Source organism: Pinus tabuliformis, chromosome 1_2 (genome assembly GCF_031772625.1).
Source record: "Pinus tabuliformis cultivar Carrire ecotype Pingquan chromosome 1_2, CPIR1, whole genome shotgun sequence".
Taxonomy (NCBI): domain Eukaryota; kingdom Viridiplantae; phylum Streptophyta; class Pinopsida; order Pinales; family Pinaceae; genus Pinus; species Pinus tabuliformis.
The window spans coordinates 485,288,678-485,303,609 of record NC_142298.1 but is presented as its reverse complement, the minus strand read 5'-3'; the positions used below and the strand labels follow the sequence as shown (position 1 = coordinate 485,303,609).

The 14,932-nt window shown below is 42.5% G+C and overlaps 1 protein-coding gene across 11 annotated transcripts in view; it reads right to left on the bottom strand.

Moving 5' to 3' along the window:
• Positions 1–14,932, bottom strand: part of LOC149206449 (polyadenylate-binding protein-interacting protein 3-like) — a 338,082-nt gene that overhangs the window by 271,491 nt on the left and 51,659 nt on the right. The window lies entirely within an intron of this gene.

The following is a 14,932-nucleotide window of genomic DNA, read 5'->3' as shown; positions in this document are numbered from 1 at the left end:
CCTTCATGGGAGGAGATGTGAGCGCTCTTCAACAGGAGGAGTTAAGGAGGGACCTAGTGAAGGTCAACCTCAGTAGCAGTAGTGCGAGTGGCACAAAGACGAAGGAGGAGGAGAAAGTCGCTCTAGCATCGAAGGGACAACAGAAGCCAAAGCGAAAGAAGGACATTTCGAAGGTGAAATGTTTCAGTTGTGGCGAGATGGGCCACTATGCATCCCAGTGTCCTTTGAAGAAAAAGGACAAGGATGAGAAACGTGATCCTAAGGCTGCTTCGACAAAGATTGAAGAGTATGAGTTTGCCATGAGTGCCCACGCATCTCCAAGTGAGAGATGGGGCGATATTGAGCTGTAGTCGAGAGGACTACATGTGGGCAGGATCTTTGAGAAGTCCATCTCTTGGATCAATTCCTTGCTACGGGAGCCCAAGATTCGGCAATAGCAAGATGGACTTTGTGTCAGATGATGCAATGGAGTGTTTGGAGGACAGATGTCGTAGCTGGGGACTAGAGACTGATCAGCGCAGAGCAAGGTTGGCAGCGCTGCAAGAGTCAGCAGCAACGCAGAAGATTCAGAGGATCAGAATCAGCGACAATCAGATTCCAACATTCATTGTATTATGTTGAACACAGTTAAGTTCAACTAATTTTGGATGTTTTTCAGTTGTTTCTCTCAATAACTGAGTTGCAGTACAGATGCAGTGTTAGCAGTGGCAGTGTTAGCAGCATAGCAGATGCAGCATTTGAGAGGGAGTTGTAGTACAGATGCAGCAGTGGCAGTGGCAGTGTCATGGGCAGCAGTACAATAGCAGCAGCAACACAGTGTTGGTGGCAGCAGTAGTGCAGAAAGGAGGTGCTTCAGAAATAGAGCAGCATGCAGGTGGACATTGTTGCTAGAGCACTTTCCTCACTAAGAGGGAGTGTTAGTTTTTGGTAGCATTGGAAGTGCTCTAGCCTTGAAAATTGGTGGAGAGGCTAAGGCATATGAGTTCTAAAGAACCCAAAAACCATTTGGTGAAATTCCACCCGGATTGTATTTTATTAAAATAATTAATATTTTTAATGGGGTTCCTAAGTCTAAACTTAGGAAAATTAAAATATTAATGGGTATTAATCAAAATATGGGTGAGAATGATCTAGAAGGCGAATCAAGTCATGTTTTAATCTTAGTCGTTGATTAGAGACTTAATCTCGATCATTGAAGACTCAACAAGAAAAGTATAAAATGGAGGCTTGGAGTTCATTTGGAAACACACACAGAGAGATTGAGGAAATCGATTTTCTGAGGTGAGAAGTTCTCAGGAGGAAAATCGATTGGGGAGATCTTGCAGCAGAGGGGCAGTGAGAATCCGAAAGGACTTTCCGAAGAATACTGACAAGGAGGCGAAGAGAGCTTGCAGAGAGGCAGTGCAGTAGTCGGAAAAGGCTGACGCTGGGGTAGTCTGGGCCCACGCAGTCCTGACACAGAGCCAGAAGGGCCAGCGCAGAGCAGAAAAATTATCTGTCACATAGAATCCAAAACTGTCGGAACAGCCGAAACTGTCGAGACCTGCGGAACTATAGAGAGAGTTGACGCAGAGGGCAAAAGAGTTGCGCAAAGCCAGCGCAGAAATAATCGGGGTTAGCCAGTCTTGTGCCAAATCAACGAGAATTCTACCGGGTGAAGTGAGGTAAAACTCACTCAGATTTTCTGCTAGTATTTTCTCTGTAAAGGATTGCTAGAGGAGCATCCTAGATTTGTATTCAGATATTTCTCCTACATAATAATAAACCCTCAGAACTGTTGCACCGGTTTTTCCGCTTTGGGTTTTTCTGGGGACTATTGTGTCCAAAAATAAGCGTCCTATGTATCTTGTTCTTTGCTCCGTTTTTTGTTTCATGAGATCAAATATTTAATTAGTGTAGGTTGTAGAAGTAATTTGCTTCAGTATTTAGAAGAATAACTTGGTTAATGTATATTAAAAATCAAGTAGGTGAAGTAGATTCAAATTTGCTATAGTAGGGGTTCCTTCAAGTATAGGAATTTTCACATAGATACCACCTAATAGGATACTTGGTTAACCCCATTTGGAGCTTGGAGGCATTAGCACATGCCAAAGCCCCACTATGGAAGGGCATGCCATTATGAGGTGCCCACTTGTTTTCCATGGTTTCTAAACCCTTTTACGTGATTTCTTTAATGATTTGGTATGCTCGAAGGCACAAGGATGCAATGGATCTTATGCAGGATTACAGATGGTCTCCATTTTGGGTTTGGTCTCCCTATACGGCATCCTAACCCTCCAAAGGACTACATTGGCACATGTAAGGTGTGTGTAGAGAGCCAAGGGCCTCAACAGCGGTAGACAGCATTCCATGGATCCCTAGAGTCATTCAGAGATTGCTTGTGGTTCACCTATTGGATGAGGAAGATGCACTTGGTTCACCATACCCAGTTGGCCCCACAGTTACATTTTGCACTTGGCAGATGACCCAGGACCTGTATAGTGATGTGGCATCACGTATACCATCATCTAAGCCCTTGCAGATGGTTTAGAGGCATCTTCAATGTTAAAATTGGCAACTAGGGCCAAACTCCATGTGGGTCATCTTATTTATGGCAGCTAATATTTTTATTGGATCCCTCTCATCGAGAGGTGTAGGATTGATCTAAAGATCATCCAATTCTGACAAGTATTCATGGAGTTATGAATTTATTTGTGTTACAAGACAAATTGTCAAGTCGGCCAACAACTTGTGTAGGCTCAGAAGCCCAATAGTCATGTCTATTCATCATCTACATTTTAGTATAAATAGGTGAGGACTTGAAGTCATTTGATCACACACATTTCTTCATGTGATCTCCTCCTCTCCACGTCTTGGGTTTTTGGTGAAGGAGAGACACTAAAGAATACGCTGGGCTAAGTGTATGATGCCCTAGCCGCAGTTCAGATGTACCCTAGCCGTAGTCAAGGGAAGGCTCCTATCCACTGTCTAAAGGAGCTCCAATACACAGTCAACGTGATGCCCTAATCTGCTGTTAAGTGATGCCCTAATACGCTATCCAAGAAGCCCTTATACACAGTCAAAGATGGAGGCCCTAATACACTTATACGCAGTCAAAGATGGAGGCCCTAATACACTTATACGCAGTCAAAGATGGAGGCTCTAATAGGTTGTCCAAGAGGCCCTTATACGCTGTCAAGGAGGAGCCTTAATATGCTACCTGTAGAAGCCTAAACACAGTCCTATCACGCAGTCAATAGAGACCTGTTCATGCAGCAAAGGAGACCTGTTCACGCAGTCAAAGGAGACCTGTTCATGCAGGCAGACCAGATCTCGCATGGCATGATAAAGCCCACGCATCTTTGTAGTCTCAACATAACACTTGATAAATGAGGACACAACATATAGATGCAAGGTTCTCGGATAGAGGTATATTCTCGGCATACCTGTAGGTGCTAGATCTGGGTTGATATAGCAAAGAGGATCTTGGATGAGGTGGCATGAAGTCTGGACAATCTCGGCATAACAAGGAGCAGTCTTGACATCAAGATCTCAATGGCACTCCTGTAGCAGACTAGTCATTGAACAACAATCATAGATCTACTCTCTATATATTACAGTCTTGCCATGACTTGATAATGAAACAAGGGTTCGATGAAGAGATCCTCGGCATACACATAGAAGGAGACTATATCATCATAGCATGAGGCAGACTCGTCATACTTCAATGAAGAGTGATAATGATCATAGTCTTGATCAAGACTGTAATTATAAATCATGATCATACATAGATGTGATCTCATAGTCTCGGAGGAACTCAGTGCAGCAAGTGATCCTAGTGATACTACGGTAAAGGCCTCTATGTTACAGCAGTGATGAAGAAGCAGTGATGAAGATCATGGTATTGCAGCAGCGATAAAGACGCAGCATGATGGTCATGTTAGTAAAGATGCAGCATGATGGGCATGTTAGTAAGGAACAGCACAGTGATGGGAGCAGCTCAATGACCAGGTGTAGCACAATGACGAGTGCAACATGAGTACGAGCTGCAACACTATGAAAGGTGAAGCAATCACCTTGAAGAATCAGTTGAAGCAATATGTCTTCAACTGATCTCATGCAGATATCAAAAGTCAAAGTGTTGACTTCTATTGTAAATGTACTATCTCTCTCTCTCCTTCTCTGCTGAACTTTGAAGAACATAAAAGAAGAATTGATCAAGGGTTTCCCCACATTGGGGTTTGTCCCTGGCTAGCGCCACATCTTGTGTCCTCTTGTCTTGGCTTGCCTTCTACGATTTATATTTATGTTCTATCTGCAATTTACTTTAATGCTGATGTGATTGCTAATCTGGAAAAGATATTGAGCTAACTGTGAAAATTGAAATAAATTGCTCTAGCAGAGAACATACCTAAAATTAACATTCAATCTGTTTGGAGACCCGTGAAGACACTTGTGTGCCCCCACACCCATTTGGGAACACCACAGGTTTATTACTTGAAGAACAAGCGGCCAACCCCTTGTCCATTGCTTTTGGAGTCCTATTTCATATTCTGGCACCTATGGACTTCATTAGGCCTCCTCTAAGACCCAACGACATGTATTATTGATCATTCAACCTCTTGAGAGGCTTGCTCTTTTGATTTAGAGCTAGTTGGTGGGCTTGTCACCAAAAGATTGTTATTTTGTACATTATTTCATTTTAGGGGTTCAATTAGGCCTCATTAAGCAAATCGAATTCATTTGGACATGTATAAATACAAGTGAGGTGATTTCATTTTATCATCATCACTTGGATTGGATCATATCTTCTTGTGAAATTTTTGCTATCTTTTGAGGATGAGACTTTTTGGATGAATGGATGAATTTCGTGGTTATTCTTCTTTGTCTTGGAGCTTCTATGATTGGCATATCTTCGTGATTGGATATATTCTTCTTACATGTAAGTACTATGTTAATGCTATTTTGATTCTTTATGTTGATGCATTCATGATATTGGGATTTTCACTATTATGGGGTTAATTTGTTGCTTTTTTTGGAATGAAATTATGGAAATTAAATCTCTAAATAGTGTTGTATCATGATTAGGCCATGTTTGAATGAATGAATGTTCCTAGAGACATCCTTGTCTTGACAAGTCACCAAATATTGTTGAACAAAGTATAAATGACCTTGAAGCTACTTCCATTAAGCCCTAATGCCCAACGAAGTTGTCTTTTAGGACTCTTTGACAAGTGGAAATCAATCCAAACTCTAAATCTCCCATGACTCCATCTCTCCCAAAGGACAAAGCATTGGTCCTCCTCTGGTGATCACTTTAAAGCTTATTTCTGTCACCTTCCCCTCTTTTTCTAAGGCTAGCTTACATAGGTCACCCTAGGGCATCAATTATCTCACAATCTAGCCATCCAAATACTTTTATTTTTGGTCCACAACTGCGTTGGTGTGTCCTCAAGAAGCCCTCCAAATTTCATGAGATTCTGGCGGTGGGATCTTGAGATATCGCAAGCCCTAGCTAGAAGACCAATTCTTGCCCTTGGTTTCCCTTAGGCTAAAAACCTCACTGGAATCCTTGCATCGTCTTTCATTAAAAATTCATTCCTTGATCCCTTTCCCCTCCTTAATTAGGTCAAGTATAACATTGGTTGCTAAATCATATCCCCTTGACCTACCCTCGGGTCCACTTGGTCCCATGTGCTCCCATGCACTATCAAGGTTAATTCTTCAAAGATCACCTGGAACCTGAGTTTCCACAAGAATTCTAGGGTTTAGGGATCCATAAGACACATACTCAAAACCTAACCCTTGAAATTCTCCCCAAGCCCTTCCTAGAGAACATTCTATCTTGTCTTCCAAGACAAGCAAGCCATAATCTTGAGCCTCTCTTGTGAATAGGCTTCTAGTATCACCCCTCATCCTATCTTTGATCTATTCATCTGTGTGATCCTTATCATACTGAGTCTCCTCCCATCGGTGAACTTCCGTAAAGAGTAGGCAGCTTTAGCTGAGGTGATAGTGGGATATTGCTCCATTGTTGCCCTTGACCTAGCAATTGTCCCTTTAGGATTCCCTCCTAGGACCCCTACTAGTTTGAGTAGTAACAGGGTGTATCTTACCATGTGACCTTCATTAATAACTTCTCCATGAAGATCTAGATCTACTTGATGAAAACCAAGGGTCAGGTCTTCAGTGATTTCAAATTTTTCAAGGATCCAGTGGAGAATATGACAGGAAGGAAGATCAAGGTGTTGAGGATAGAGAATGGGGTTGAATACACCTCTAATGATTTCATTGATTTCTGCAAGGAGGCAAGGATCGAGAGGGAAAAGATAGTAGCCTACAAACCACAGCAAAATCGAGTTACAGAGAGGAAGAACCATCGATGTGGTGAAGGCCATGATCCATGATCAGAGTTTGTCGATGTTTTGTGGACCAAGGCATGTAACACAGCTGTGTATTTGTAGAACAGGACCCCATACAGGATTCTGGAGGATAAGACACTGGAGGAAGCATTCACAAGCAAGCCTGAGATAGGACATCTCAAGATATTTGGTTGTCCAGTCTACATCCACATACCTATGGAAAAGAGGGCAAAGTTGCAACCCTTAGATGAGAGGGGCATCCTGGTGGGATATAGCGAGGATTTGAAGGCATGTAGAGTCTTCCTAACAGATCAGCGAAAGATAGTGGTGAACCAAGATGTCAAGTTCGAGGAGAACTTGGCATCTAGGAAATCTCAGGACCTACCAACAGTTGTAGAGGGGCCTCAGGAGGAGGAACCAAAGGAGAAGCCGAGAGCAGAGACTTCCAGTAGCACAGATAGTCATCTTTCAGTGCAGGAGAAATAGTGAGCTCCTTCAACATTGATCAGGAGGCCCAAGTGAGTAGAGCAAACCTTGCGGGATGCTCGGGACCAAGTCAAGCCTCCCGGGACCACAATCTAGGAGAGCAAAGCTCTACTGAAGTTTCTGCCATACATGGCTTTGATTACCAGCATCATAGACTCAAAGCCTTCCGCTTTGAGGAAGCAGCCAGCCAACAGGTGTGGAGAGATGTAATGGGGCAGAAGAATTTTGCCCTAGTTTACCCTAGGGTTTTAGCAAATTGAAAATAGTGTGCAATTAGAGAGATAAATCAATACAGCAATTATTATCCATAATATAATTCTTCAATCCACCAAATGCAATTGTAAACAGAGCTAACAACTTCCCACTGAATAATTCAACAGTGCATCATCATAAAATTCAATCCACAAATTACAGTACTCCAATCATTCATAACATAATGATACAGCAATGTAACTACTAACAGTGCTCAAAGACAGTTCACAACAACAATTTATAGTTCTATACAAAATTCGAGACCTAGACAACCCTAATCTCTTACAGCTCCAAATCCAAACTCTTAGTTTGTTGTTGGTGCTTTGTAATGAGAGTTGAACCACGCTGACTGCAGATAGACGTCCTTGATGGCCTGTATAAACCCTTCTTATCTAGTGTGACTAACCTCAAAGCTTCCAACAACCCAACCACACAAAAATAAGGCATCCGTCTGTAAGGTTATAGGTTTCAGATGGTCACTTCAGAATTTTGTTCAAGCCACTGCGAATTTATTTTAGACAGATAGCTCTATTACAGGATTAAGGTTGATCCTACAATATCTCAGGTACCCTTAGAGAGCTGAAATTTCCCTACAGAGAGAACTCGCATCAAACTTTCATGAAGTCGTGATAATGAACCAATGCTACTAGAGATTTCTGTGACTGCTTCCAGATCTCTGTTGTAGGCATCTTTAACTATTCCAGGGACCCGACCTCTCTCATGCGTTCAATTCTAACTTAATAGTTCAAACCCTCACTCTCTGTTGTAACTCATATGCCCATGTAGCATTATAGTATTGCTTCTCCAACCGTATCAACTCAGTGGTTGTAATTTCGTGTATTTGTCGACCTTCATGATCCACCGATCTAGCTGACCTAGGGTTTACGAATTATCCACAAAAAATTACGTCTCAGGTCCTAATTTCCACAGAGTTGTTCCATGACAATTTAAAGTTCAATCCTCAGGTTCTGAATGCTCGGTCTAACCTATCGTACCAAGAAGGGTCTTCACTTCTCTCTTAAGAAGAGAAAACCTCAACACCCAGTGTGGTGTCTTAGGGAACCCGTGTGCATAGTTTAATTTAGTGGACAAGGTACCTTCGATTGTGACTTTCTACCTTGGAGAAAATATGTTGACCACACCACAGATACGGACGATGATGGCGTATACTTCATAACGCCGACAAGACCAGGCCAGTCTCCGTTGTAACCTGATTGGTGATTAACGGACAAGAAGAGCCTCACCTCAAAGACAGATTTCGGTAATAATAGGAAGCTTCCACCCTGATCCTCACTCCACAGAACGATCACAAGAAAATGTCTTCAAACCAGACCCGTTATTACTACAACAAATACGTCGTGCCAAAATAATGTAGAATCTCAATTGTTCAACCAAACAGACTACTATAATAACCTATGCCATAACAGATAGAAAGAGAAAAGATAAAAAAAGGATTTTATCAAATAGGGTGGAATCTTTCACCACCAAAATTGATAGGAAAAAAAAGGGGGTCTTAAAACCCTCAGAGCCTCAGGCTCAAAGAAAATAGAGATAATTGATCCAATCCAATGATGATACAAATGAGTCCAACCCTCTTGTATTTATAGATTTCCTTGAGGGGATTGTTCCTTAATTAATTGAGTGAAGTTCACTCAAAACCCCAACTTTGGGTTTCTTTGCCCCAGTTGCCCCAAACATGTCCAAATATTGGGAATTTTGGGGTTTCCCCTTTATCAAGGATAGGGATAGATATGCTACTTCGTCCCTTTGGCCAATTAATCCCTTGGGAACATTACAAGAGATGCCATGATAGAGGAGCGCAACTCCATCATGAAGAATGATGTTTGGGAGATTGTGTTGAGACCAGAGGGGAATTCAATTGTGACTTCCAAGTTGTTTTACAAGGCAAATCATGCAGCAGAAAACAATGTGGAGAAATATAAGGCTCGATTTGTAACTCATGGGTTTTCTCATAAAGAGGAAGTAGAGTGCGGGGAGACTTTTGCTCCCGTAAACCAGATACTCCTCTATTTGAGCAGTTCTTTCTATATAGCTTCTAAGATGTGATGGAGCAACCACCGAATGGATGTGAAGACCACCTTACTCAACAACATAATTGAGGAAGAAGTCTACATTGAGCAGCCACAAGGTTTTGAGTTTCTTGACAGACAAATGCATGTATGCATGCTTAAGAAAGCCCTATATGGGCTCAAACAGGCACCCAGGGCTCGATATGCTAGGATTGAAAGCTATCTACAGGGTGTTGATTTCTGGTAGCATCGAATGTGCTCTAAGTCTCAAATTTTGCAGGAAGGCTTGGGCACATGTATTCCAAAGAACCCAGAAAGCGTTTTGGGAAATTCCACCCAAAAATAGTTTTATTAAAATAATTAATTATTTTTAATGGGACCTTAAGTCTAAACTTAGGAAAATAAAATAATTAATAGGTATTAATCTAATTGTGGGTGTAACTTCTAAAAAAAGACGAGGATCAAGCAGACATGATCTTAGCCATTGATTAGCTTCTAATCTAGGTCTTTGAATGTCAATGAGGAGATTATGTAAGGAAGCTTGAGGGTCATTTGGAAGACACACAAAGAGTTCAGAGGATCGAATTTATGAAGTAGAGCAACTACTGGAAGAAAAATACGAAGTGAGCTTTTGCAGAGAGGGGCAGAGGGAGTTTTGGTTGGAGGATCTTCTCTGGAGCCAAGGATAGTCAGCAGAGAAGCAGAGAGACACACAGAGGAGGCAACGCAGAGGGTAGAGAGGGTGATGCAGAGCCAGGAAGGGTTCACATAGGCCCCAAGCAGAGCAGCGCAGTAGCTTCCAGCGTAGAAGTCCGAGTTTGCTGAGGAAGCTGACGTTTCTAAGCCGGGAGGGCTGGAAAAGGCTTTTGAAGGCAAGTCGATTCTCAATTGAGCTGACACAGGGCCCACGCAGGGGCAACGCAGAAGTAGTCGGGGAACTCGCAGTTCAACTGCCAAATCAGTCGAGACTTGCAATGTAGAGTGAGGTAATCTCCCTAGCTTCTTCTGGGAAGTGATTTTCTCTGTAACTGGATTGTCAGGAAGGCATCTAGTAGTTGTATTCAGAAATACTTCAGCTTAATAATAAAAATGCTCTGATTTGTTGCATCGATTTTCCCGCATTGGGTCTTTTCGGGGATGTTTGTCCAAAAACAACTGTGTCACTTGTGTGTATCTTTCTCTATTGTTCAGATTCTTGTTTCGGCATATAATTTAATTGGTGTAGGCTGTGGTGTATGTATTTCAATGTTTGTTGTAAGAAACTGCAAATAACTTGTTTATGTAAATTTAATAAGTAAGAGAAATATCATCAATGTTGCAGTATGAATTCTTGGGTTTAAGGAATTTTCACATGGTATCAGAGCAAGTGCAAGTGAAGAAAGAAGACCAGTGCCAGAGGACTCAGCACTGAGCAGAAAAAAGGTCGAAAAAGCTACAGGAGGTAGCAGTTCGAATCCCCATAGGGGTTTGCACAGTCCTAGCCGGAGAGCTGAATTTTGAGGCAGTCTCTCTCTGAGTGAGTCGACAAAGAAAAAGGCTTCCAGATCTAAATCTTGTCGTGGCAAAGGAAGCAATGTTGAAGGAAGAGCTGGTGGGACGCAGTTCTTCCGCAGGTCGTTTCGCTGCGCAGAAAGACGTTAGAAGAGAAGAGAAGCACTGTGAGGGAATTTTTCCTCAAAAGACTTCTAGCCATGAAGCCTGTTTTCTTATTGGCTGAGCAGCAGTAGTAAGAAGCAAAGAGGAGCAGTTCGACAGTTTTCATGGCAGAAATGGCAACCAGTAGTTTGAGAGATCAGGATAGGTTGGATGGGGCATCCAACTACGTCATCTGGAAGGCAAGAATGTCATTCCTTCCAGATGAGCATGCTCTCAAGATACATGTCGACAACATTGTGGTTGTACCTGCAGATCAAGATCCGTTGAAGAAGTACAAGGCAAAAATGGCAAAGGCAAAGAGAATGATCCTCGACGGAGTGAAGGATCATGTGGTCTGTCACATCGCTAGCAGAGGGACTGCTAAGGAGATGTGGGATGCATTGTCTACACTATATTAGGGATCTTCCGAGCAGCGGAATATGTACTTACAGCAGAAACTGAGATCTGCACAGATGCAGAAGGGGGAGCACGTAGATCCATTCCTCGCGATGCTTCAGGAGACCCGAGATGAGTTATCAACTTTGGGGTCTACACCTCAAGATTTCGAGTTGGTTAGACTGGCTCTCAATTTTGTCTCAGATGAGTGGCAGGTCTTTATCCAGGGTATCTTGGGCAAGGCGACTTTGCCAAATTGGGATGAGATGTGGGCAACTCTCAAGCAAAAGGAGCTGAGGAGAGACTTGGTCAAGTGTAAACTTGACGAAAGCAATAGCAGTGGGTCAAAGCCCAAAGAGGAGGATGAGAATGCGGCCCTTACATCGAAGGGGCAGCAGGAGCAGCAGAGGCAGAAGGATGTCTCGAAGATAAAGTGCTTCAAGTGCGGTGAAATGGGTCACTATGCAACATAGTGTCCTCTCAAAAAGAAGGACAAAGATGAGAAGCACAATCCGAAGGCCGCACCCGCGAAGATCGAGGAGGAGGAGTTCGGCATGACAGTCGAGATACCTCCAGGAAGGAGGTGGGTTGATTTGGAGTTGTAGTTCGAAAGAGATACAGATGCGCAGGATCCTTGAGGAGCCCACCTCTCGGATCAATTCCTTGCTACAGGAGCCCAAATCAGTAGTAGCAGGATGGACTAAGTGTCAAATGGTGCAAAGAAGTGTTGGAGCGACAAATGCGGTGGCTAGAACGCCAAGTTTGAGCAGCATAGTGCAGAGTTGCAGCAGTGCAGGAAACACAGTGCAGTAGCAGCAGCAATGCAGTGGCTTCAGAGGGATAGCATGGGACTAGCAGCAGTCAGATTTTTAGCATCAAGATGCATCTATGTTGAACACCAGTTTAGTAATTTGGGATGTTTTTACATTGTTGATGAAGTAGCAGCAGCGGTTTGCAGTGCAGGGGCAGTTGGCAGTGCCAGTGCCAGCAACAACACGGATGTAGAAATTTAGATGGAGTTGCAGTACGGATGCAGTGTTGGCAGTGGCAATGTCAGCAGCAGTATAGATGCTGCATTTGCGCAATAGTTGGTAGACAGGATGTCAAACATTAGTAGTGCAGAAGGAGATGTTACATAACAGAGTGATGCTTCAGTAGGTTGCATTGTTAGAGCACATTCCTCGCTAAGAGGGACTGTTGATGTCTGGTAGCATCGAATGTGCTCTAAGTCTCAAATTTTGCAGGGAGGCTTGGGCACATGTATTCCAAAGAACCCAAGAAGCGTTTTGGGAAATTCCACCCAGAAACAGTGCTATTAAAATAATTAATTATTTTTAATGGGACCTGAAGTCTAAACTTAGGAAAATAAAATAATTAATGGGTATTAATCTAAAGTGGGTGTAACTTCTAGAAGAAGACGAGGATCAAGCAGAAATGATATTGGCCATTAATTAGCTTCTAATCTGGGTCGTTGAATGTCAATGAGAAGATTATTTAAGGAAGCTTGAGGGTCATTTAGAAGTCATACAGAGAGTTCAGAAGATTGAATTTCTGAATAGAGCAGTTGTCAGAAGAGAAATTCGAAGTGAGCTTTTGCAGAGGGGCAGATGGAGTTTTGGCTGGAGGATCTTCTCCGAAGCCAAGGATACTCAGCAGAGAGGCAAAGAGACACACAGAAGAGGCAGCGCAGAGGGCAAAGAGGGTGATGCCGAGCCAGGAAGGGCTCACACAGGCCCCACGCAAAGCAGCGCAGAAGTCCGAGTTTGCTAAGGAAGCTAATGTTTCTGAGCCAGGAGGGGCTAGAGAAGGCTTTTGAAGGCAGATAAATTCTCAATTGAGCTGACTCAGGGCCTTTGAAGATGACGCAAGGCCCACGCAGGGGCAACGCAGAAGTAGCTGGGGAACTGGCAGTTTAGCTGTCAAATCAACCGAGACTTGCAGTGTAGAGTGAGGTAATCTCACCAGTTTCTTTTGTTAAGTGATTTTCTATGTAACTAGATTGTCATGAAGGCATCCAGCAGTTGTATTCAGAAAATCTCCAGCTTAATAATAAAAACCCTCAGATCTGCTGCACGGTTTTCCGGCATTACGTTTTTCTGGGGACATTTGTCCAAAAACCATTGTCACTTGTGTGTATCTTTCTCCATTGTTCAGATTCTTGTTCGGCATATAATTTAATTAGTGTATGTATTTCGATGTTTGCCGTAGGAAACTACAAATAACTTGTTTATGTAAATTTAACAAGTAGGAGACATATCATCAATGTTGTTGTAGGAATTCTCGGGTTTAAGGAATTTTCACACAGGGCATAGGCTTCACCAAGAGTGAGGCAAATCCCAACCTATACTTCTTGTTGGTTGGATTTGAGCCCCTCATTTTGGTGTTGTATGTGGAAAATCTCATCCTGACAAGTGCAAAGAAACCAATTGCAAGTTGCCAAGTCAAATCTAGCGTCAAAATTTGAAACAAAGGATATCAAGCCAATGCATTACTTTCTGGGACTTGAGGTTTGGCAACAACCAGGGGAGACCTTCCTCAGACAAGGGAAGTACCCTCTAGAGATCCTAAAGAGATTCAAGATGGAGGACAACAGACTAATGGCCACTCCGATGGTGACCAATCTCAAGAAGATAGATATCCTTCAGTTTCAAATTTGGCAAACTCCAAACAGTATAGGCAGTTGACTGGCTCATTGATGTATCTAGTCAACACTCGCCAGATATTATCTTTGCTATTAACACCCTAAGCCAATTCATGGTGGAACCAAGGGAAGTTTACTAGGTTGCAACAAAGCATGTGCTCAAAAACTTGGAGGTCACAATAGGATAGGGCTTACAATACCTTGGTGGAGATGGTGTGAGGTTGCAAGGGTACTCAGATTCAAACTAGGCGTGCAGTGATACAGATTGGAAGAGCACCTATGGGTGCTACTTTAGTTTATGGTAAGCAGTAATTTCCCAGTTCGATAGGGAGCAGACCTCAGTAGCATTGAGTTCAGTTGAGGTAGAGTACATGGCAGCCAGTCTAGCTAGCTGTAAAGCCATTTGGTTTCGCAAGCTACTCACAACATTGTCTGGTCAAAAGCTTGAGCCAACAATGATCCACTGTGATAACCAAAGTTATATCAAACTCTTAGAGAATCTAGTGTTTCACAACAAGTCAAAGCACATTGAAATCAAATAACACTTCACCAGAGATAGGGTGTTGAAGGAAGCAGTTAAGCTCCAATATATTTCTACAGAGGAGCAGTCGCCAAACATTTTCACCAAGACCTTGGTGAAGGGCAAGTTCGTCTAGTTTTGAGACAAGCTTGGAGTGGTGGAGAATACCTTCCTCACTAAGAGGGAGTGTTAGTGTTTGTAGCTCAAAAAAGTATTTCCAAGAAGGTATCTACTTATGGAAATCATCATTAAATGTATCCTATGCTTTTTCTAGAATTTCACTTTATTAATTAATTAATAAAGTGAATTGTTTTTATTAAAGTGAATTTTAACTGATAAAGTGACTAAAGTAGGCCATTTGATGATTTAATTAAAAAAGAGCCATTGATCTCAAAATTAGATCTTAACCATTGAAGATTAGGTTTTTGGCTCATGTCAAAGTTATAACAAGAAGCAAGGGTAAAGGAAAAAGACATAGAGAGAGAATTCATTTCACAAGTCACGTGAGTGAAGGTGAAAATCAAAATCTGATTTTCAGCCATTGGCGAGTAGTTTCAATAGTAGTTCAGCAAGGAGAAAGAAACCAATCAGCAGCAAGGAGAAGAACGGCCAAACAGCCCAGTAGAGCAAG